The sequence below is a fragment of the Aricia agestis genome, chromosome 3 (assembly GCF_905147365.1).
Source record: "Aricia agestis chromosome 3, ilAriAges1.1, whole genome shotgun sequence".
In the NCBI taxonomy this organism is placed as follows: Eukaryota; Metazoa; Arthropoda; class Insecta; order Lepidoptera; family Lycaenidae; genus Aricia; species Aricia agestis.
Window position 1 is genome coordinate 10,618,985 of NC_056408.1, and position 25,753 is coordinate 10,644,737.

The 25,753-nt window shown below is 33.8% G+C and overlaps 1 protein-coding gene across 2 annotated transcripts in view; it reads left to right on the forward strand.

Annotated features, from left to right (window-relative positions):
* Positions 1-4,071: 4,071 nt before the first annotated feature.
* LOC121740528 (homeotic protein antennapedia-like) overlaps positions 4,072-25,753 on the forward strand; it is a 194,986-nt gene continuing 173,304 nt past the window's right edge. For both annotated transcript variants that reach the window (XM_042133263.1, XM_042133260.1), the window contains exon 1: positions 4,072-4,324. The gene's annotated coding sequence lies outside the window, so the exon portion shown is untranslated. The remainder of the gene's footprint in view (positions 4,325-25,753) is intronic.

A 25,753-nucleotide genomic window follows, 5' to 3' on the forward strand; every position in this document is an offset into this window, starting at 1 on the left:
CATTAAAGGTTTTAATTTACTTATAATAATTGGGGACGGTAAATCAGTCAGTTTGATATGACAATCATGCTTTACAATCATGAAACTTGAGAAAAAAAGTGAAATAGAAAGTAGATCTTTTAGAAGTTAAAATTTAATCATTTTAAAATCAAAATAAATCACAATCTCAAAATTTACTTCCTACTATGCAGAGCTCAAATCAGAAAGTAGTATTGTAGGTACTTACAATACATTATGAAATTATATTAAAAGACAAACTTTTAACTCGCGAAATTTAAATAATAATAAATATAAAAGTAATAATGCATCGATATTATGTTTGACATTAACTACTTAGTACTTCTAATACCTACTAGAAAAGAACTGTGTACTATGAGATCTTTCTGGTATCACAATTTGATGCTGAAGTGATTTTTTAATTTTATTGGATTTTAGATGTGAATTTATTACAAAAAATATAAAGCTAAATAAATTAATATAAACAACTATGAACTAAAAGTTAAAACAGTAATTGGCATAAAATAAAATAAATAATATTGATTCTAAAATGTTAAAAATGGAAATATTTTTTTATGTAATCGTTACGCATAACTTTAATTTTGTGAAAAAAACTAAATGTTATTAAAATTTAAAATAAATAATACCTACTTAAAGTCTCATAGATGCACAATGACAGCTAAGTTCAGCGTAACACTGTGTTACAAGTTACAACACAATACGAGCAAATAAGATTCGGCAGTAACCAGATGAATCTCGGCCCTCGGATGCGTCACGTTAGTGGGGGAACAGACATGGCCGCCAAATGCAACGTTCCTATTGGCTAATGCGCAGCGTCGCTGCTCCGAGTTATTTGGGGATTTCATTCGATTCAGATGGCTCCGAATGAAAGTACCTATTGATACAATTCTATTGTACTTGGGTTTTAGTTTTTTTTTTGTCGAAGGTGTGTTTAGTAAAAATAGGTGTTGTGCTAATAAAGTGATTACAATATTCTGCTTTCTTATTAATTTTATTTTTAGATATGTTGTTTACTACTACTGTACTTATTTTGTTACTGTTGTTGTTAACTTTTGGCTAACAAATGCCATATTTGATAACAGCTTTTCAACTTACTATTATAAATGTTAAATCGAAAATTAGGATTGATTTTTATTAACATCTATTTTGGTTCTGTCTTGTCTTGTCTCGTTGTCGTTCCTATAAAAAGTCAATTAATGTAGTTATTGGTATTTAAGAAGCTATATAGATTTAGTGATTTTGTATGGTTCACAATCGGTGATGGATTTGAGTTTTTTAAAGTGTTTTTGGAAACCACTTTTACTAAAAAAATATTATTATTAGTCTGAGGTATCGCCCATGTTTGCTTTTACTTGCCCTATTTCCTTCCTAAGTTCGAAATTGATTGAATGAGTACAACCATAGAATTGAACCAAAAAGTACAAGACTTTTTGGTCGTACTTTTTTCTATATAATTTGAGTTTTAAAAACGCCCGACACCTATTTTTATTACCTGTCTGCCCCTGTCAATGTCTATAAAAAGTATATTACTTTACCAATTTTAGTATCCCACTATGTAACATCATATTTGATTCTGGTCGCCCATTCATAAACATTATTTGTATTTATATTATAATTTTGAAATAAATAATATATTTTATGATCAAAGTTATAAGAGTAGCATAATGCTCTTAATTGTCTCCCAAGATGAGAAAGACAATACTATTTTTACTATTATTTACTTCATAACTTTTGCCTTAAAACCTTGAGTTTTATAATCTGAGTTTATGATTGTCAATAACAAACTGTAGTACTTTGTTATTGTAAATTATGCGTAAACAAAGCTTTGATTGCTATAGCCGCAAAAGGATGTTAATAAATATTCAAATTCCACATAATATGCCGTCTTTTAAACGCAAAACAATGATGTTCAGATTATCCTTGGATCAAAATATAATAGGAGTTTTGAAAAGTCTCACTGCGGATTAAGAAAGCTCATTCAAAAATAGATGTCATCTTACATCCTTACTTGGAAGAATAATTTGATAATGAACTAAGAAGGAAAACTTCAACTTATCAATAAAGTATTGCATATTGTCATTACGTCGTAGCAATTTTCTGGGGGCATAGTCTCGTCAAGACGAGCCAAGCGAAGCGCAAGGGCACCTTTCCTCGAAGTGTTAATATGAGATTTTCATCAATTTCTTGAATTAGGACAAGAAAGTTTACACGGGACTGTAGACAGACAGTTATTAAAAAAACATTTAAAAAAAGGACTGAAATCCCACCAAAAACATTTCGTGTAAAATGTTGCCAAGACGACAACATAAGGTTTGCACTGTGAAAAAGATAATATCAGATCTCATGTAGAGTCAAGCTTCTGAATCTACACGACCTAACTCTACTGATCTTATCTTTAACAAATTCTACATATTAGTAAAACTTTCCTTAATAAACAAATAAACGTTTATTCATTAACTAGGACACTACACAAAATTACTGCAGGTCAGAAACTAAAATATATTTGCATTACATTTACATTTACAGATATTATGTAGAATATTTTGTTGAAGTTAGGGTCGATAGAGTTAGGCCGTGTAACTCTATCGACCCTTGGCTCTACATGAGGTCTGATATCTTTTTCACAGGGCAAACTTTAATATTATGTGGACGTCTTAGCAACATTTTACTTGAAATTTTTTTGGTAGCACAATATTTTTTCGACCCTCGTTTTCAGGACGCAGCCTTAAAATTTTACTCCCAACGTCTCTAAAGAAGTGTGAAGGGTTCATAGATAATATTATATATCTAATAATAGCTCCCACACCGGTTTCGGTGACGGTGGCCGGTTTCATTGAAACCAGGCCAGCTACGCAGGAGTCATTTTATAGTGCCCAGGTGTGTGCGCAGTACACAAGAGCACTCTCTATTCCTTTACTCTCATAACCCAGTGGGACGGCAGGCCGACACGACTGGCGAGAGATCAGGCGCAGGACCGACTTTTTACATGCCCATTCGACGCATGGATCATCTTACTTGTCAGACAATCAGGTGATCAGCCTGCATTATCCTAACCAAACTTGGAAATAACATGTTTCCAACGCGGGAATCGAACCCACGACCTCCGAGTCAAGAGCCGAGCTCTGAACCACTGGACCACGGAGGCGTTATATATCTATATAATATATTATTAAAATTAATCCATTTTCACGTGACCACGTGAAAATTTATTAATTTTTATATACGACATCACGCGTCTGGGCCGATTTTGCTGAAATTAGGCATAGAGATTATTTGAGTCCCGAAGACGAAAATTGAATACATTTCCGGAAAAATGTACGGTTACTGCACAATATACTTTTATGATTTGCGCATAAACTATTCAATGGATTTTAATGAATTTTAGTATGGAGATACTTTGAGTCTCGGGAAAGAATAAGGGATACTTTTTGTCTCGGAAAATGCACGGTTCCCACACAATATACTTTTATGATTTTCGCATGTACGATTCCCGCACAATAAACTTTTATGATTTTCGCTTAAACTATTCAATTTATTTTGATGAAATGGTCAAAATACTTTATATGGCAAAACAACGTTTGCCGGGACAGCTAGTTACTTATATACTATACATAATTCAGAAGATGGTCAGTTGGTAACAAGTATAATGATATTATTATGATAATTATAAAATATTTACAATTGCTTGCTATAAAATGTAAATTAGACAGGTGTGTTGCACGAATGAATCAGTAGAGCTACTCGCAAACCGTGCGCCCGGCTATCAACGTCTGGTGCATCGAACGATACACGAAGAAACTTACGGCACCGCACTTGCACGGGTCGGCCGGTCCACGGACGACCGCGGCTACAATACTATCGCGAGCTGGATACCGTTCAATTAATCGGTTCGATTAACGTCGTCTAGGACGTCGATGGTGTCGGATTAACGGAGGGTGGTGTCCTTTTCTGTTGGTCGCAGATTTAGTGCGGCGCCGCGGCGTGCGGCGTCGCCTGGCGGGGGGCGCGGCGACGCTCGTAAAGCATCGGTCGGCACACTCTACTGACGCGCGCCTCGGCGAATACGCGTTGCGTAACACACCGCGCCATAAACAACACGACGTGCTCTCGACCGCACCTGACCACCACGTGCGCTCGTACATTACGTATTGCGCTCATGCCGTCTAAAACCCTAACACGTGACACCACCGAGTGAAACTTTCGGAACTCTTTGACGAAAACTGAGTGAGTTTTGTGAAGAAGTTTTTACTGAGCGGGATGCCGCGACCCCGTTTGCCGACGGCGAACGGCGGCCGAACCGCTTAAGGTGAGTTTATTGTCGATTTACGACTCCCGACTTTATACACTCGGGAGCGGAGGGTCCGACGTAAGTTTCTAAACAAACTTTTGCGCGGGCTTTCTTCTTTGATATGAAATATATAGACCGGAGGTGCGAAATAATAGCGGAGCGCGGGCAATAAATAGCCCTACAACGGCGCGCACCGGCCGTAATTGTCCACCGGTCGTATCGCCATTATCGCGGTACAAACGGCCGGGGCGGTTTATTATGTAAACAACACATTATATATTACACTAAAAGAATGCGACACAACATTAACGACGTAATAAAATCATCTTCTAATTAACAAATTAAACAGCCGCGGTAGACACCTCACATAACTCTGCTTATCTCTCCTCCGATCTCATATAAAATATAATTATTATAAAATTAGTAAAGCTTAATTATAATTTAATTTTTATAAAATAACTCTGCTCAAACTCTGTTTAAAATGCGCTATACTTAATAGTAAAAATAATAATTTTACATATACTACAATAAATGTCATAAGGAGTTCTTTATGAAACATGTCAGAAATTGAACTTTATGTGTGTGTAAATAAGACGTAACAGTGTTTATAACCACTTAAAACTGTTACTATTATGTCAAGTATCAATTGAGCGATATTCATAAAAAATTGTATTATATTTATTCTGATACTATCAATATTCAATATATCTTTTAATTTATGTAGATGATAATATTGTACTAGTTACTGCTTGTCAATTGCGATAGCTGATGATATTAAAATTAAATTATAAATATTACTGAAACTTATCTACTCTGCGTTGTTTTTATTACTGTTACTAAGGGCCCTAATTAAATAAATTTTTAATCTAATTAAAATAGGTAGGTAACTCATACACAGAATTGCTGCATTATCAATAAAATAATTTACACTTCAATACCAGTATATTAATAATTAAAGATACAATACTATTTCTTTAAAATAAAACTAACTATTTGACCGAGCTTTGCTCGGTATTCGATAAAATACGAATAAAATGACATTTTCTAAAAATGATTCCTAGCTAGATCGATTTATCGCCTATATATACTAAATTTCATGAAAATCGTTTAACCGATTTATATATTTATTATTATTATTATTAAAATTAAAAGATTACTTTATAGTACAGTTCTTATACTTAATAATAATTATTATATTTACTTGGCAATTTACGCCATAGTGTAGTTAAAATTGTATCATAATCTATCACCATAGTAGAAATGTTCGGCAATATTGTATGCTAAGAATACAAATCCAAATTTCGTCCATATTAACAAGTTTATAGAGCACAATTTTCCTTGTAGAAGTGGCGTATGGAGTGAAGAGATTTTATGATCATCGTTTATGGACTCTTTGTTACATCAATTTTCGGATATTATTTGATGGTAGAGCATAAGTATTAAGTTGTATTTGATCTTTTTGATCCATTTTTGATCCGTGGTGTAATATTAACTAGATATTTTATATCTCTACTGTCTAACTAGTTATTTAAATCTCAAATTATGCTTAGAGGAGAATATTGTTTTGTATATTATACTGATGACTGACAAAAACTTATTAAATCTTATATATAAGCCATATTTGTCAATATTCTCAGTTCTTTGTTGTTGTAATCTATAGTATCTAACTCTACATTATACATCATAATCTTAATCTACCTAACTCTACATTATCACAGTATAGCAATACATATTGCTATACTGTGACATTATACATCATAAATCATAATCCTTTCATTGGATTCAAATGGGATTATTTAAAAAGTATTGGATTTTTTTAAGATCCAGAGTCCATTCCTTTTCTGTAGTATAACAGTTATTTAGTACCTAGCTAAACTATAGCATGATATCAGCTATGTCTTGCTTGCATAAAAAAATAATCTATGTAGTTAGTTAAATTGTGTAGACTGAGAACCTTGGTTTATGGAAGATTTAATATTAATAATCGCTTGACAGTAGGTACCAAACAGTATTTTTTTTTTTTTTAATGTAATAAGGGGGCAAACGAGCAAACGGGTCACCTGATGGAAAGCAACTTCCGTCGCCCATGGACACTCGCAGCATCACAAGAGCTGCAGGTGCGTTGCCGGCCTTTTAAGAGGGAATAGGGTAATAGGGGAGGGTAGAGATGGGAAGGGAAGGGAATAGGGGAGGATAGGGAAGGGAATAGGGTAGGGGATTGGGCCTCCGGTAAACTCACTCACTCGGCGAAACACAGCGCAAGCGCTGTTTCACGCCGGTTTTCTGTGAGAACGTGGTATTTCTCCGGTCGAGCCGGCCCATTCGTGCCGAAGCATGGCTCTCCCACGTATAAAGTAATCTCGTCTTGACATAAATGTTGTTACTTGTTAGTAGTTTTATTAATTATTTTTAAAAGTAGGCGAAATGTTACATAATATTAATTTTCGTTTTAATTAATAACCACCAATGGGAGTTTTTATTACTTAGATCAAAATTGTTTATCTTGAGGGTCTCATAAAATTACCTAAAAATTGCTCAGTTTGTGGATACAAGATCTAAGTTTGACCACTTTTTCCTTGTTGGTATTAAATATAGGTAGTACCTTTAGGTAATATATAATAATAATAATCACCCGTATTATGTTGGGTGCCTATAATTGCTCAATCTAAACTAACAATAATTACTCTGACATTCGTAGATCATTCCTATGTACTTATTCATTGTTATTTGTGGGATTATTTTTTCAATAAAAATTACTACTACATGCGATATTCTTAATTGTAATTCTAGTATTTATATAATAAAGTCATTTTATGCAAGGAGTTCAAATATAAAAATGCAATTTAAATGCTATTGATTACTTTTAACATTTAGTGCCTGTTTCACCACTACCTGATAAAGTGCCGGATAGGCTATCCACAACTTTTTTTACAGATTTTTCACACAGTATCTGTCAAGTTAAGTGGTGGGTAGCCTATCCAGCAGTTGTCAGGAAGTGCAGAAACAGGCCCTTAGAGTCATAATATATTATAAGGTACAGAGGAACACACTCCTTTGATACTTTGAAAACATAATATTAAGTATCTAGAATTCTATAGTTGGGGAGGGGAAGAGGGGATTTCGGGACTAGCTCGTGCGTGTCAGGTTAAGCTTGTACATAGGCTTCCGACATGTGTCTAGTTATCATGGTATAGAAATCTGATTTCTCACGTGGTGGGTTAAAAAAATATATTTTTTAATATTGAAATGTCATCGAATTTGTCAGATTAAGATAGAGGATGTTTAGTATACCCCAAAGAAGCTTTCATATAAAGCACTGACGATTCAAAGGTTAGGTAAGCCTGTAGGGTTAGATTTTAAAATATAAAAAGTAAAGCTTAATATTTTCCTAAGTAACTAAGCTTCGCAGATATTTTATTTTGCACTTAACTAAATGATTTAGTCCTTGTTGTCTAAAATATACCTATAATTTACCTAAATAAGCAATTTTCTGAATATATTATTTTCTTTTTCAAAACTTTAAAATGGCTGCAGTTCCTGAACCCACCGCTAAAATAAAAAACGCTCTTATTATTTTTTTATCAGTTTTACCTAGTGTAAAAAACCTACTCGGTCTCCATGACACTCGAGTGACTAGTGCACGAATAGCACCCTCCTCTCCCCTATTATAAGTCCTAAAATTATAAAATATTTCATTTTTATTTTCTCAAGTAAATAAATTTTGATGGAATATACTTGAAGAGATGTTTTTAAGTAAGAGTTAAATTAAATTTGTATTTTTTTGTGTTTTTCTTATTTTTCAGTGTTCCTTATCTGTACTGAGTTGAAGTTTAAAATTTATTGGCATTTTAATTAAATTTTAATGTAAAGGATATTATTCAAAATATTGTTGCAAATATAACTAATATTAACTAAAAGTTATTCTAAAAAATTATGTGATTGACTATTTCTTGTTTGTTGTATCTCAAAACACTAAGTTTTGAGTAAGTATAGTATCGTTGACGATTATCGAAAACGATTTTCTTTCCAAAAAACAATATATTATTATAATCTAAATTCTAAACGATCGAACGCAAATAAATTGCCTTTCGAAGCATTCAATTAAAAAAAAATAAACGACTTTAAAGTGTGAAAATTGCAACACTGTCTGATGCGATATCAAAGCAAGTAAAACATATCAAATATGCCTGATCCGATGACCAATTTTGTATACAGCTTAACATATTTTTTCATACAAACGATATCGCTACCGATGTCGGATCGAACGATTCAAAAACGATCCGACCCTGCGCGTACGCAATGGTGCATTTGATATGCTGGACGGGCGCAACGCCATATTTGTCTTACTTCAAATCACCTCCTTTAGATCTCAATCTCCGTACATTATTCAGTGACTCAGCTTGATTAACAAGCATCGCAGAAAAGGTTAGATTTTAATTGCAGAATTATTAAAATCAGACTTGTCCTATTTTTAAGTTATTAGTTTTGACTGCATTCATCAATGAATGTCGGCAAAATGTCTGTTTAATCTGATTAGTTAATATTATTAAGTGTTAGCCTACTTAAAATAGAATTCAGCTATGAATTTCTATGTATGGCTGTGATTTTTTTAGGGTTCCGTACCCTAAGGGTAAAAACGGGACCCTATTACTAAGACTTCGTTGTCTGTCTCCAGGCTGTATCTCAAGAACCGATGTAGCTAGACTTCTAAAATTTTCACAGATTGTGCATATATGTTGCCGCTACAACAACAAATACTGAAAACAATATAAAATTAATATTTAAGGGTGGCTTAATTTAACGTGATTTTTTCGGCCTTTTTTGCTCTATATCAATAATGACAAGAGGTATTATTCTTATGTTATATGTGTACTTTAATATTAAATAATAATATTAAAATAAAATGAAAATTATAAGGGGGCTCCCATACAAAAAACACAATTTTGAGCCTTTTTTAGCTCTGTATCGGTACGGAACCCTTCGTGCGCTAGTCCGACTCGCACCTGGCCGATCTTTTTATATTTATTAATGATTTACAGTAATATCAAATTAAATAAAAAAAACAGGCTGTAATAAAAAAGACAGTAAGTACTTTAGGGTGTTTAATATTATGTGCCCCTTATAATGAATATAATAGAGTTCACTGTGAAAGTAACAGACCTGTAAACGCTACTTTCTGACTTCTATGTTTGTATGAGAAATCTTTCATTTCAGTGCTGCTACTTTCACAGTGAACTCTATTCAAGGGACACATACACACCCTAAAGTGCACTTTGTTATGTTACACCTGTATAATCTGCTAGCTCAACATAATCTAATTATTCTAGATAGATTAAGGATAAGTACTTAAATCTAGATCCTTCCTTAACTGTTAAATTCCTAATTATTTCATAGATATCTTTCATCGAAGTTATTAAGGAATTATACTTAATTGATTGACGTCACTCGTCAGTTATTTTCAACAAAAACTTTCAATGACAATTGCTTTTCATTGAGGGATAAAATATTACCCCTTACAAGCAAACCAGTAAACAATTATCCTCTATTAATAGAATATTAAAATATATAATTATTGAAATTTACTTTTAAAGATTGTGAGTGTTACTTGTAAATAAAAGTTAGTGACTTGTAAAGTTTACTGTATGACAAGCAGTGTTGCTGTCTTCTCACGGATGGAAATAATGCACGACAGAGCAGGAGCGTGGTAGAGAATAGGATACTATCATCTCCTAAGCAGCGCTATTTTGTTTCCATCTTACTACTTTTCGATCAAATCACGTGACCTGACCTGAGTTTTCGAAATCTCACTCATTCCAAAAAGCGCCGTAATTTTTTTACTTCAATAATAATTAACTTATAGTATTGCACCCAACCTATCAAATCGGGGGCATACACAATGTGGTTTTATAATTGTATGTAGCAAAACGATGCAATATAATGTCGCGTAGAACTTGTCCCTGTGTTACATGCCTAAGTTATTATTCTTTAATGTATAAAAAGCGTATATCATGTTATCGGCATACTTAATATCTTGAATTGCCTGGTATTTAGAGTTAAATGCATTACGGGCTATTAACCCATTGATTGGTTCATTCCACTTAGACCCCACACTGCTCTACATATAAAAATAGTTTCAAAGCGTTTGTTTGATCTCAATTGAGTATGCTTTCAAACAGGTAATAGGTATAAATAATAATATTATATTGAATAATTTATTGTGCTGGGTAAACTTAATTTTGCAACTTTAGTTTAAGTACACAGTAATAGAAAAAAAAACTTGAGAGGTGTCAAGGGACACCCGAATGGAACGAAATTATTTCATATTATGTTCAAAAAACCTGTAGGTATACAATATACATTAAAAAAAATCACCATCTATTGATGCCCAGGAATACTAAAAACGCGTCGCTGTTTATTCTAAAAAAACGCCATCAAGTTGACGCACAGGAATACTATCAACGCCCTCTGCCCCTACCATGCAGGTGCCAGGTACTAATAAAAAAGTGTCAATGTCAAATATCGTTCTGTCTAGCCTTCTTTACTCCGAACGCGCGATAAGGAACTTCGACCCAAAAATTGTAATATTAATATCATCTCTACAAAGTCTTAATTACCTTTCTACTATCTGTCCCTATACTTACTTAATGTGATTTTTTATTACAAATATGTACATACATAAATTATGTAGCTATTTAAAAAGAAGGTCTAAAATATGTATTTTACATACCTACATAATTTTTTAAGTCAAAGCAACGTTTGGTGGGCAGCAAGACACAGTTTAAAAAAACCTTCGATATAATATATGAGGTATTTTATTAATGATTACTTATCAGGGGCAACATGACTAAGAAATACTTGTTATAGAATTTATTAATCTAAAAATAAATCAATTATAGCGGCACGATCTTTCTCACCTTGATAATTGCATGCACGCGTAATATTGATTAGACGCAAAAAAGTGTGAAAATACTTCTCCCGGACACCGAGACGGCTGACGGCGAGACAATGTAGCTGCAGCCATTGTTCTTTTCTATCTAAAATTAAATGCATGACGCAAGTGGAAAAAACAAAAACTGTAAATCAGTTGTTGAAATTAAACTTAGATTAACATTGTCAAAATTGGTTGATGTATAGCGATTGTCTAATAATTTCCAATAACTTTTATTCAATACCGGACCCTAAAAGCAAAAAGTATCGTGAAATTGTTTTAAAAAAGTAATAAATTATCATCTTAATAAGTTAATGAGTGATTCCAACAATTCCTGCGTTTTTACACTGCGCGGGCGCAAGTGGCGACTCGTTATTCCCGTATTCGTTCGGTGCATCTGCCTACTGAATTTGATTAAAACTCATGTTTATTTATTGACCGTTTATTCAATGATATTCAGAAGCGCCAAATGTTTTTAGCGGTCGTATAATATCGGAAACAATTAGGCTTAGATAGAGATAAAAGTTTAATAGCTGGAAATTAATGCGTTAATTTTATTGACTTACAAAATTAAACAAATCAGATAGAGGTCGATAAAAACATAAAAAATGCATGTTTCGTTTTAACAGTTTGTCTAGCTACTTTCAATCTCAACTTCTGTGCTGTAAGATAGAAGTTTATCTTTTCAATAGCGTTGTTGATGTGAGCCAATCAAAAGTGCTAGAAAACATAAACACCTGCCAAAAAACTCAGGAACCCTTAGTCACTATAAGTAAAAGCTATAATTTCATTTAATTTTTTCTTGATTAATTGCAAGCATCAATTGGAACTTAGAATATTTGTGTCAATTACTGAAATGTAATTATTATTGATTACAACTTAATCAAATGAGGTGATAAAATTTGAGTAACTATGACATAGTTTGTCATCTATAATTGTTATTGCTAGTAAGTATGCGATATTAATACATTTATGCGCACTTCCATCAGTCAATAAGATCTATAAATACCGCGCGTTGGCATTGCGATCACGTGCGGTTTATGCGCGATCGAATTTTTAATTTCTGCAAAAAATTGCTTTGCCGCATCAGGTGGACCCACCCGGGGTGGGGCAAAAACCCGACATGTGTTGGGGAATGTACGATCATATCTACTCGGAATACGTCGCGGAGACAAATTGCGATCACTTCAAAAGTGACCGAACCTCAGCCCTCAGTGGAATAAATAGCCATCGAAATACAATACAGTACACAACGGTCCAACGAGAGTTCTCGTACATTGGTTCAAATGTGGCTCCAGTTGGTGGCGTGGATACGAAGCTACAGAAACAAAAAGGACCGACCTCAGTATGACTCCCAAATAAAGGTACGCCTTTGCATTGCCTGGAACCAATTTTTGACGCAGTTACTCTTCCAAATAATAGTATTTCGATGCATATAGCACATAAATATACAATAAACAGTATACTGGACCGTCAGAATCAGGCGCACGCGCACAGTAGCTTTATTTTACATTATTTTAAAGAAAAACAAAGCAGGATTACCTCGCACGCGCGTAGAAATCGTCTCTGTGTTGTGTTAGAATTTCAGGACACACACCGGACACAAAAATGACACAATTTGAAATAACTAAAGGGTGAATTGTTGTATATTTTGCGTTGAGTTCAAATTCAAGTACATAAAAGCTGAGTTATTCTACTGTAGGATTTGTTTTTATGAAATAAGGGGGCAAACGAGCACACGGGTCACCTGATGGAAAGCAACTTCCATCGCCCATGGACACTCGCAGGGTAACAGGGAAGGATAGGGAAGGGAATAGGAGAGGGTAGGGAAGGGAATAGGGGAGGGTAGGGAAGGAAATAGGAGAGGGTAGGGAAGGGAAAAGGGTAGGGGATTGGGCCTCCGATAAACTCACTCACTCGGCGAAACACAGCGCAAGCGCTGTTTCACGCCGGTTTTCTGTGAGCCCGTGGTATTTGTTCGGTCGAGCCGGCCCATTCATGCCGAAGCATGGTTCTCCCATGTCAAAATATATTGGGCAAATACTAGTAGTATATGTGGAGTGGCAAACCGACCAGCTCATCGGTCCGGCAACACAACGTAAAATGTCTTTCCGTAGGCGAGACCGCAAACCACCTTTTAGCATCCACATAATTTAAATTAATAGTATATTTATTTAATAATAAAAAAAATTTTTATTTTATTGTATAGGTAATAAATAAGCCTTTGTTTGAATTTACACCGGCCCTCTTGCTTACAACATCATTATCTTTTTAAATTTATATAAACTAGGTATTTCCTCTGCGAGTTTTACTGCAATTTTCATTCCGGTCGGCGTTGGATTTCAAAAATCTCAGCGCACTTTACAATGGAAGTCGAAGAATTTTTTCCGGCATAAGTATTTACTTCTAGCATGAACTAGACTTAGTAGCTAAATGCCTGGTTTCTGATATTTGACATGAGACAAAATATTCAACAGCATTGATGATAAGTTAAGATATTGAACAATCCAGTCAAAAGCTTTGGAGAACAGATAAACATTAGTCAAATAGACCTCAGAATTCGGACACCAGCTATAGCTGCAATTTGTTAATTCCTGTTTTCTGGGGGCGACTAACCCTAAAGTGTCGATTTTATAATTCATTTTTATACTTGAAAATAAGCCCCGAATTGTTTCATATTCCAAAATTAGATACTACATTATATTTCTGAGAATTCGATCTGAGCAAAAACATGATATCTTAAAATTTTATCGCTAGAAAAAAATCACAAAAATGCATCTAATTTTCACGAATTTTTCATTTATTGCCATAACCGTGCATTAAACTAAGTTAATATTTTAACACATTGTATAAAATTCTATCATTGAGAGATCGACCTAGCGGATTTTTAAAATGTTGTATATCGAGTTCGAGATCGAGTTATTGAGAAAAAACTAATTTGGCGATGAATCCGCGTCGTTCTTTTTCACCTGGCATATGAAAGACGGACGAGAGTGTGAAGAGAGAAGGACGATGTTTGATTTTTGGCGTTAGTCGCCCTATCTATTCAATAGAGTTGATGATTATTTGCCTTTTGACACTATCCAATCAAAAGCACTAACGCATCGACAAGCTCCCGTCAAAGACCCTCTGAAACTATATAAGTAATTTTATAATAGCAACAAAAGCTTTCGATTACACCAGTAAAAGTCATAAACGGCACTTCGAGTCATAAATAAAGCAGAAGAAAGTGGCGGTGTCAACGACTCAAGCCCACCTTTTTATCTACAATTTAAAGTCCGCGCGACCTCTGCGTCGATAATGAAGGAGGCGGGCGCGAACGGCCGTCTCACAAGAACATTAATGTCAATAAAAAGCCCATAAACTCTATTGCCCATCATGAGCCCATTACATCTGCTCGCGTTTTGCGTACAAATACTTCATAATTCAATTGTGATACTCAAATGCTTATTAATTTTAATTGTTTAATTAGAACTGGTTGTGACTGTACCTGCACATAGGTTCTTAAGGCTCTAAGGTATCTCGAATAGCAAATTTTGCCTTATTTGCCTTTTGAAATAAAAATGTGGTTAACAGATAAAATAATCTATATTATTTCTTATATATAAAAATGGATTTCCAAATGTGTTAGTCGCGCTAAAACTTGAAAACGGCTGAACGGATTGGGCTGATTTTAGTCTTAAAATATTCGTAGAAATCCAGGGAAGGTTATAAACTTTAAAGTGACACGAAGTTCACCGGGACAGCTAGTTTTCTTATAATTCTTTGTTCTATGTAGACTTTTCTTTAAAGTCCAGACATAAAGTAAATAAGTATTTCAATGCCTCTACATAGAGTTTTCTTTCTAAACGATAACTAAATAGAAAAAGTAGTAATTAATACGACTTAACTTACAACGTTAAGCAGATTTTTATGTTTGTAACTTGCATTATTTAAATGTAGTTTTATAGTTTCAGAAAGCACTTGTGTTTAAAACAAGATTGCTTAAAACTTTAGACCAATTACTAAGGGGTTGCTTGCAGTAGACGTGGAGAAAATATTATAATTAAAAAAATTGGTAATTAAATTTAATAACATGCTATGTCCACAAAATATCTTGTCTATATTTTTATTTATAAATTAAGTACATTAATTAATAAAAACATACCACACAAAACAAGACGTATTAACGCATAACTTCCTAAAAGCTTATTTAATAAAACCAAAGTATTAAAACACGTACAATATTTTAAAATTTTATCAATTCCAAGAAATTTTAAAAAATTCGCCCTTTTGTGCATTTCGAGTTTTTAGACGGTAAATTAGTGCCATTTGATAAAACACGGAAATAGACTTTTGTTTGCCACAAAATAGAGCAATAAATAACCGCAAGGTGACAATGTGAGTAACGTCTTTGACCACATTTAAAATACTTGCACATTGTTCGCGACATTACCATAATAATCTCTTACCTGGACAGGTGGGTAGAAAAGTCGTCAATTGCGCAATCTTTTGTTTATCAATGTTTTGTTTGAAGATTTATGTCGTAACGGAGCTTTCAGGGAATCATAAACATAACTGTTACTCTTATTTGCATCGTTGTTGAGCTCCACAATAGAGAACAGCATGTGTTTTCTATCCAAAAACGCAGTTTTTTATCCGTTTCCAAAAATACTGTTATTCAAAGTGTTTTAGTCGCAGTGCTTACATTAAATCTATTGTTTCATTATTTTTGGAGCTCCCGTTTTGAATAATATTTGCATTACTATTGTTTCTAATTATATTGTATTCGTTTGCTACTTGTCTAACAAAAGCTAGAAATAGAACCGAAAAAAGTTATCCAAATATTATTTCAGCAATATATTTTTTTTCGAAAATTAGTTAAAATAAGAATAATATGCAAATGTGTATCAATTTCTTGTAAAAGAGCATTAATTGATAACAATGGAATTGGGTACAATTTATACAAGTTTGCATTACGATTTACGATTTACGGTGCCTACCAGCCATGTATGTAACAGAGTTGGAGTTGTTATAATTACTCTCCTTTTTTTATGTAGCTCTATGGTTTCATTTTTCAAAAAATCTTCAATTTCAATTACTTTTTTTGGGTTTAAATGTCAAAATCCTCATTATTTATGCACAGAAAAGTTCGGTGGTCGCTGGTGCGGCGGTGCGCCTCGGAAATTGTAATATTTCAAAATTACTCAAGAGTCGCGTTCAGTTGAATAATTTGATAAGTTTGTGGGGAGCCGCGTGCGTGCCTCCTCACTCCCACAACTTCTGATAGCACAAATACCTTTTATGTAATTATATTTAGTAGTCATACATAAAAGCTGTTAAAAAAGAACGCAAAATATACAAAAATAATATAATACTTTACTAACTTATGACACTTTTAATTTACTCAATACTTAAAAATAACACCTGCAGTAAATACACATAACACAGTGATTTAGTTTTCACGTATTTTGTTTTTTCGAAATTCAATCTACTTTTTACACGTCATAATTATTATGCTAAGCAATTCAACACATTGTAATTGAAAAAAATATTCTTTAGTCATGAAAAGCGTCCAAAAGACTAACCTCGGCTTAAACTTAACTTAAATACATGATTTATTGACTTTAATTTAATAATTCTATTATGTCAAAATCGTCATTAAGTTAAATTTGTCATTAAATGCCTCTGAGTTCGGCATTAAATGAACTTAACTTAACCTTTCAAAGATTAGTTAGTGCATTTACCGTTTGTACCTATACGCGCACGTGGAGGCCATGTGACAAACCGGTCCCAGCAGCCCAGTAACCTCCAAACGACTCGCCTTGGAGAAGGATACCACTTTTAATCCTTTTGTCGAACTTTAGAATAGGTAATGTGTAACGAAATTCAGCGATAGTTCGCACTATAGCGTAAAAGCACCTGACAAATATTGAAATTGTTGTACAAAACTTAGTTCGGAAAACTTAGTTAGAACCTTACATTTTTTCGTTACAAGAACTTGTGCGAATGTATGTTTTTTGAGGACAATAAGTATAAGTTCAAGTAAATTGATGTACATAATACATTGATGATTCACGACAGGTTCTAACTTCTAAGTTCGCAGGTCTATGCTTTGAAAGTCTTTTAATCTGGGGGCACGGGAGTGCCCCGCCAAGATGAGCCGAGCGAAGCGCGCAAGGGCACTACCTACCTTTTCTCGAAACGTTTCGTCGTATTTTTGAACCTTCGTAACTTTGGTTTGAATAATGCTAGATAGTTGAAATTTTGAAAATATAATGACATGAGTATATTTATTAAATGCGCAAAGTTTCAATATCGTAGCTATTATACTTTAGATTTTATAGGTGTCCAAAAACCCACCGATCATCAAAACTGTTAGGGTACTTCCTGAAGTTTTAGAAAGCTGAAATTTGGTATGTAACATAATATTAGCACTGAAACAACAAAAAAATTATCAAACCCAACTTAACCTATATCAGTACCATTATAGAGCAAAATTAGGCAAAAATTTGTGTTTTTTGTATGGGAGCCCCCCTTAATTTTTTATTTTATTTTAATATTATTATTAAATATGAAAGTAAACATATAACTAAGGACTTTGAGAAAAATTCAAGTACCTACCTGTTGCCATTATTGATATAGAGCAAAAAAGGCGAAATCACGTTAGTTGTATGGGAGCCCATTTTAAATATTTATTTTATTTTGTTTTTAGTATTTGTTGTTACAGCGGCAACAGATATACATAATCTGTGAAAATTTCAACTCTCTAGCTATTACCGTTCTTGAGTTACAGACTGGAGACAGACAGACAGACAGACAGACAGACAGACAGACGGACAGTAGTCTTAGCATTTCTTTTCAAATATTTAATTAATAAGAATATTTCATTAATTTTAACCAGATAATAATTAGTTACTTAACTATCAATCTATTTTCAAGTTTACATAAACTTGAAACAGATTGATTAGGAATTTTAGGATAAATAGTAGGTCTTAAAGTATATTTTTTATGCAAACATCCGTTTACGGTTAGTTAAAAACCATAAAACACATCTTTGAAAGTTAAACTGTATACCAAACATATTCGCGTCATCGATAGTGCGATGTAGGTGCCCAACAGTGACATCTCTTGTCGATTAGAGTGCATTAACAACTATATGAAACTGTTCGGGCAAGCTATATCGCGATGTAGACGACCAGCAGCGACATCTATTATTATCAAAAGGAAAAAAATAGCAAAAATCACGTTTGTTGTATGGGAGCCCCCCGAAATATTAAATTTATTTTGTTTTTAGTATTTATTGCTATAGCGACAACAGAAATACATAATCGATGAAAATTTCAACTCTCTAGCTTCTATCGTTCTTGAGATACATCCTAGAGACAGATGACAGACAGACCGACGGACAGACGGACAGCGGACAGACATCGAAGTCTCAGTAATAGGGTCCCATTTTTACTTCTTGGGTACGCAAACTTAAAAATAAGGTGAAAGTTTATCTATACTTATAAAATTACATGTCCTGACTGACTGACTGACTGATCATCTTCGCTGAGCAAAAACTGTAAAAGTTACAGCCACGAAATTTGGTGAGTAGGGTTGTTTTATTAAGTAGACACCCACTAAGTAAGAAAGTCCGTCATTTCTTGAGTTAGAAACATGAAACTTTATTTTTGGGTTACTGATTAAAAATGTATGGATACGTATTTAAGCGTTTTTGGAAATTTTACCCCCAAGGGGTGAAATTGGGGTTGAAAGTTTGAATGAAACTCCGTTATTTCTTGAGTTAGAAACATGAAATTTTATGTTTGGGTTACTGATTAAAAATGATTAGATACGTGTTTAAGCGTTTCTGAAAATTCTACCCCCAAGGGGGTAAAATAGGGGTTGAAAGTTTAAATGAAAGTCCGTCATTTCTTAAGTTAGAAACATGAAAGTTTATTTTTGGACTGCTGATTAAAAATGAATGGATAGGTATTTAAGCGTTTATAGAAATTCTACCCCCAAGGGGGTGGAATTGGAGTTGAAAGTTTGAATGAAAGTCCGTCATTTCTTGAGTTAGAAACATGAAATTTTATTGACGTTTGCGTTTGACGTTTGCTTAAATACCGTTTTTACCCTTTGTATAAGGAACCACAAAAATAAAAAGGAGAAAACTATCCATCTTTGTTATTATACTATGTTAACGCGGATGAAGTCGCGGGCAACAGCTAGTAATTTATATGATAGTCGGTAAGTCACGACGGCCGTCGCTAGATGCATGAGATACATCCAAGAGACACATAGACAGACAGACGGATAGCTGACAGACAATGAAGTCTAGTAATAGGGTTCCGTTTTTACCCTCTGGGTACGGAAACCTAAAAGAAATACACCCAAAAAAAATCGGCCAAGTGCGAGTCGGACTCGCGCACGAAGGGTTCCGTTCTGTTATAGAGCGAAAGTAGGAGAAAAAATTGTGTTTTTGTATGGGCCCCCCTTAATTATTTATTTTATTTCAATTTTATTATGAAATATTAAAGTACATATATAATTGAGGATTTTGTGAAAATTTCAAGTGTCTATGGTTGGGTTGCACCAACTAACTTTAACTATTACTTTAATTTTTAACTACAATGCAAAATGTCAAATCTTTGGTTAAAGTTAAAAATGGATCTGTAATAGGGTCCCGTTTTCACCCTATGGGTAGGAAACCCTAAAAAATGAACTAAAAAAAAACAACGTAAACCAGCTAACAAAAAGAAATGAAATCCCACCAAAAACATTTTCATGTAAAAATGTTGCCAAGATGAGAACATAATATTATAGTTCGTCGTGGCAAAAAGTAGTGAGATCTCATGTAGAGCCAAATTTTTAACCTTACATACTCAGCCCTAAATCTAAAAACCTTAATTTTACACTAAAGCGCGGCAAAATATTTGATAATAATAATATTATAATGTGTCAGCCGCACGAGAAGAATCTAAAAACTCTACACATTAGTCAAAATCGGTGGCTTGGCCATTTTGTTATTCGTCAGGGCTTTGAACTTAATATACCGTAACTAATGATAAATGGCCAGGCCACCGATTTTGACTAATGTATAGAGTTTTTAGATTCTCCTCGTGCGGCTGACACATTATATTATTATCAAATATTTTGCCGCGCTTTAGTGTAAAATTAAGGTTTTTAGATTTAGGGCTGAGTATGTATGGTTAGAAACTTGGCTCTACATGAGATCTCACTACTTTTTGCCACGACGAACTATAATATTATGTTCTCATCTTGGCAACATTTTTACATGAAAATGTTTTTGGTGGGATTCGTTTTAGCTCGTTATTAACTATTTGCAACAATTATGGATTTGAATTCTAAAGTTATTAATCAAATTGTACCGTGCAATGAATTTACAATTATCATAATAATGTATTGAATTATGCAAAAATCTGTAAATACTGTACACAACCTGGTTACTCTAAGCCCAGGGTTATGATAACGGATGTGTTTGTATTGCAAATAGAAATGCAAACTCGCAACCAAATAAGTTATCTTTAAAACAAGAAAGTAGAAACTTTTACATAATTATACTTGGGGATATAAATCTTAGAAGTTTCGATAAATCTTAGACACACCACATAAATTAAAATTGTTTTTTTCTCAACTATTCTAACGAAAGAGTGTTGGTATGATAAAGTTAATTTAAAATTACATAAGAACGAAAAAAAAAAAACTATAATTATTTCTCACTGGCTGTTGCCCGCGACTTCGTCCGCGTGGACTTTAGTTTATAGCGCGCGGTGTCAACAAAATTTGTGTCAAATTTAAAAACTTTTTAAAACCCTGGTAAGTAGTACCCCTCTTAGGGCCGCGCTACACCGGAATGGCAGCGCTGAAAGTGCTCGCCTCGCCGCTGCCATTCCGGTGTAGCGCGGCCCTTTATTAATCAAAATACTCAAAAACAGCTGTGCAGTGTGCACATAATCTATACTAATATTATAAATGCGAAAGTATCTCTGTCTGTCTGTCTGTCTGTCAGTCTCACTTTCACGCCAAACGCCAAATTATAGTAACGCCAATATTATAGTATGGATTAGAGTATCAATATATTAAGCATTTATAATAATCATCAAAGGCAACCTTGGTCCCCTCAAGACCTACAGTTCCAATTACAGTTGAAGAAATGTACAGAAATCCAAGAACTGTAGTAATAAGTCAAAGTGCTCTATAGCAAGCGAGCACAGAGTACGTAGAGTGTAGACTGTAGAGTAATTAAGTAAAATCCAAAGTGAGTTCGAGTATCAAGTGTGTAATTGAATATCTCGCTAAGTGTAACCGCACCTGAAACTTCGTGCCTACTCCGAGAAACTCCGACTTCCCAAGAATTCCCGCTAAGAATTCCCGCTAGGAGCTCGTCTCGTTAGATCGTTCGCCGCAAAACCTCCTCTTATTTATGCTCCTACTTTATTCCATTTGCGGCCAACTTCGAGTACTGTAGCTGAAAATTTTTAACGTTACTTGAAGTTGAGTTACTGTTTATTTAGTCTATGCTCCTTTTTTGGGAAGTACGTGGTGTTTTTTTTTAAGCATTAAGGTTTAATTATTGAATTATTCCGAGTTAGTCGTCTCCTCGCAGCATGGCGTTATGATTTATTAGCTAAGTGAATTGCGGAAATTGTAATGCAAACCGCGCGTATAATTCCGTTTTTTAATCCGACTGTCTTCTGTCAGACTGTCAGTTATGCTTGTAATTATCCGCTTCCGTGCATTAACATTTTATAAATAAAATCTAGAAGTATGCCAATTAAATAAAAAATAGCTTTCTAGAATTCGATACATGCGATAGCGAGGTGTCGGAAAAACGCAGACAATCCTATGAAAATGCAGCGCCAAAGAAACCTGCCTCGGAATGCCATATGCCGTCTCATTTAATCAATATTGATAACGTCTTGTTTCAATGAAATATAATCTTTGATACCTCGACTTAATGTGCAATTTGTTTTGCACAACAAATGGTTGTTACGTTATTTTGTCGTGTTCCCGTAATTGTTGCTAGTTTTTGTTCGGTACAAGGTGCAGATATAGTCGCCGTACATAATACACGTTCTTCTGTATACTAAATGCGTCTCGGCGCGGAGATAAATCATTTCCAACACGTTATTGATGACAAAAATATTTAACGTCAATCGCAAAAACATGTCAACAATTACTGCTGCAAATTCAATTATCGCCTAAACGTAAAGTATCACAAGTAATGTATCAGTCAATGTCAATTAAATATTTGAAATAAATTTGAACGCATTATTAAATTTTACTCTAGAATCTAGAGGTTGCCCGCAACTACAACCGTGCGTTTTACATTAGAGACATAACTGCTTAAATAAACTAAAATAATAAAAAAGAAAAATGCCACTAAGTAAAATTGGTGAATATAATATTCTCTACCAAATCACACCAACTCTCTTTTGAAAAGTAAAACCGGTACTAGTGAGGCCCAGACTCGTATTTAATCATTGTTTATCGAAGTGGAAAGCAATGCATTTATAATTTAAATATGTTTTATAGAAATAGAAAAAAACTAATTGACGTCTAAAGCGCACCGTTACACCGTAATTGACTTGTTTTTTACTCACGATTATTACTTTTAATTACTGTTACGTAACAATTTTGTGATACTTACTTATTTTTTATATCAATACTATGGGTGAGGTCCACTTATGATGATAAGTCGATATTCCTTATTAAAGTCTTTCTACGCGAGATAATATGAGAGACGAGTCACGAGACACTATTGCTATTTCTAGATGATGATAGATATAACTTTTTTTAATTTCTTGACCATTATAATTTATAAGCCCTGGAATGGGTATACTTTACCACCACCTAAAGATTATAATTATTTTACTACATAAGCGAAAGTAATAAGAATAATTATTAATTACTTGTTTGTTGTTGTGTTTGCTCATGTTTTGATTATGTAGGAAATCGTGATATTTTCTATTTTCACTTTTCTACTCGTACGTATGTTCATATAACATACTTAATACTAATAATATATTATGTAGACACATACGTTCAAACACATCAATTTATAGAAACCTGTTCAGCTGTAACTATCAATCATCTCAATAAGAATACATCGTATAAATTATTATAATTCGTAATAAATCAATTAAAATAGAATATTTGCATTCAAACAGTTGAATGCAGCCAATTTATTGTATCTATGTAGGTATCACGAGTAACAATTACTGAACTTGTCTAGAATGTTAGACCTAGGTCTTTGATGTTGATTAGACTGAGACCTAAATAGTAACAGGCTCCAGATTTAGCTGCGGCACAAATTATAATGTTAATCACAACACATTTAGACAACATAGTGTATAATATTATCTGTGGTGCAGTGGTATCGCTTGTGCAAACTGCAAAGACGTTAGTTCGATTCTGGGTAAAATATTATTATGAAAAGCTAGATTGTTTGGTATTTGCAGCGACCACATAACCCAAGGTATTTGACTACTGCAGCGAAATCTGTCGATTTTTGAAGGTTTCGGTCATACCGCCTGATTATATCGACTTTATTTTGACAATGTTGCTTAGAATGAAATATACAGTAAGGGCTTTGGAAATGTTAACGTTTATTTCATAATATTATTAAGGAAACGTAATTTAGACGACACAACAGATAGTTTCGAGCAATTATATTAAATTATAGATATTACTAGCTGTCCCGGCAAACGTTTCTTTGCCATTAAAGTATTTTTATTGAAGTGACTAAATAAGTATGTCACCATGGCAACGTCCATTGCTATCCCGTCGCACAAACAATGGTCGCCGTCAGTCTCGAGTTGTAATAATTTACTATTATTTATTCAACAAAATATGCACTTATCAATATAAAAAGTGCCCAGTAGCCGATTCTCAGACCCACTGAATATGCATATAAAATTTGCTTAAAATCGGTAAAGCCGTTTCGGAGTAGTACGCGGACCAACATAGTGACACGAGAATTTTATATATAAGATAGTAATTCTTAAAGAGCCCATATTGTTCCACTGATGAACAAAGGCCTCCCACAAGGTTTTCCATTCGCTCTAAAGCAACCTAGGTAATCTAGTAATATAATAGTCAATATTATTAGCCAATTATATTTATACATAGTCTTTATATGTCTTTGCCATTTGTATGGGTTTTTAATTTGCGCTCGGCAGCCTTTAACCTATCAATCAAGCGTGTAAACGTCGGTAACGTCCATCCTCTGAATGGGCTTCATTCAATTTATTCATTCTAACATTCATTCATAAAAGTTTATCTAACCCATGTATATAAATGCGACAGTGTGTTTGTCTGTATGTTACCTATTCACGCCCAAACCGCTAAACCAATTTTGCTGATATTTGGCCTAGGGATACTTTGAGTCCCGGGAAAAGACATTGGATACTTTTTATCCCGGAAAACGTACGGCTTTGGCCCGATAAACGAATTTTGACACAACAGAGTTGCGGGCGTCATTTAGTTCATTTATTCATTTATAAATCTAGTGAGGCTTAGTTTAGAAATAATAGGAACAAAAAGGTTCATTGTATGCCCTACTTTGGTCTTGGTTTCATGATAACAGGTAAAAATGTTTCCACTTTTGAACAAACTAACGATTTCCCTACGAAAACGAAAGTGACGAATAATGCTATTATAATTACTTTAACTAATGTAATTAAAATATTTTTGAAATTGTAAAAAAATACAATGAATTAATGAAGTTAAACCTAGTTTACTTACATATTAACCCACATAAAGACAAAGGGTTCCGCGCCAGTTCGCGAACCGTCGAAAGTAAAAGCACAGTAAAAGCTTTAAACGATTCAAATTGATTGCGAACTTTACAGTGATGCTATTGAACTTTTTAATTGCTTTTGTTCGTTACGCAACTGTGACGTAAATGCAACTGTTTTACTGCCGACGAGTACTGTTGGACATGCGAGAATTTCAGATAGTTTAATAATTAAAAATATTATCAATAATGGATTAATTATGTTAATAACTTTAACTTAAGTATTTGATTAAAACTAACGATATGGGTTCAAGTTTGACCATAAGTTAATTTAACTTTTTGATATTCCTTTTTGTGTTTTGAATCTTAAAAAAAACAATGTACACCTACCTACACCAGTGAAAACTTGATTCGTTTTTTATCTACAATACATAATATTATTATAATGTAATCTACTCTTCTTTTTTTTGCCAAAGCCTTGTAAATGTAGCTATAGTAGAAGCTCGAAACCAATTAATATGGACAAGTCAAAAAAGTCATACTTTTGACCACACAATTTTGACTTACTAATTACTTACTATCCAGGACAACAATGAATACATTCACCTACATATCCCCATAGTCCAAGAAAGGTAGGTACAACTAAAAGGGCCACGGATTACAGTTTCCAAATCCCTTCGACTTAGAAAAGGCATCGTAGCTAACTTCGAAAGGGTAATTTGACTATCGAGGCCTGAGGGCATGTTTCGGTATCCACATCAACCCTTCATAGGTAACGATATAAACAAATTAC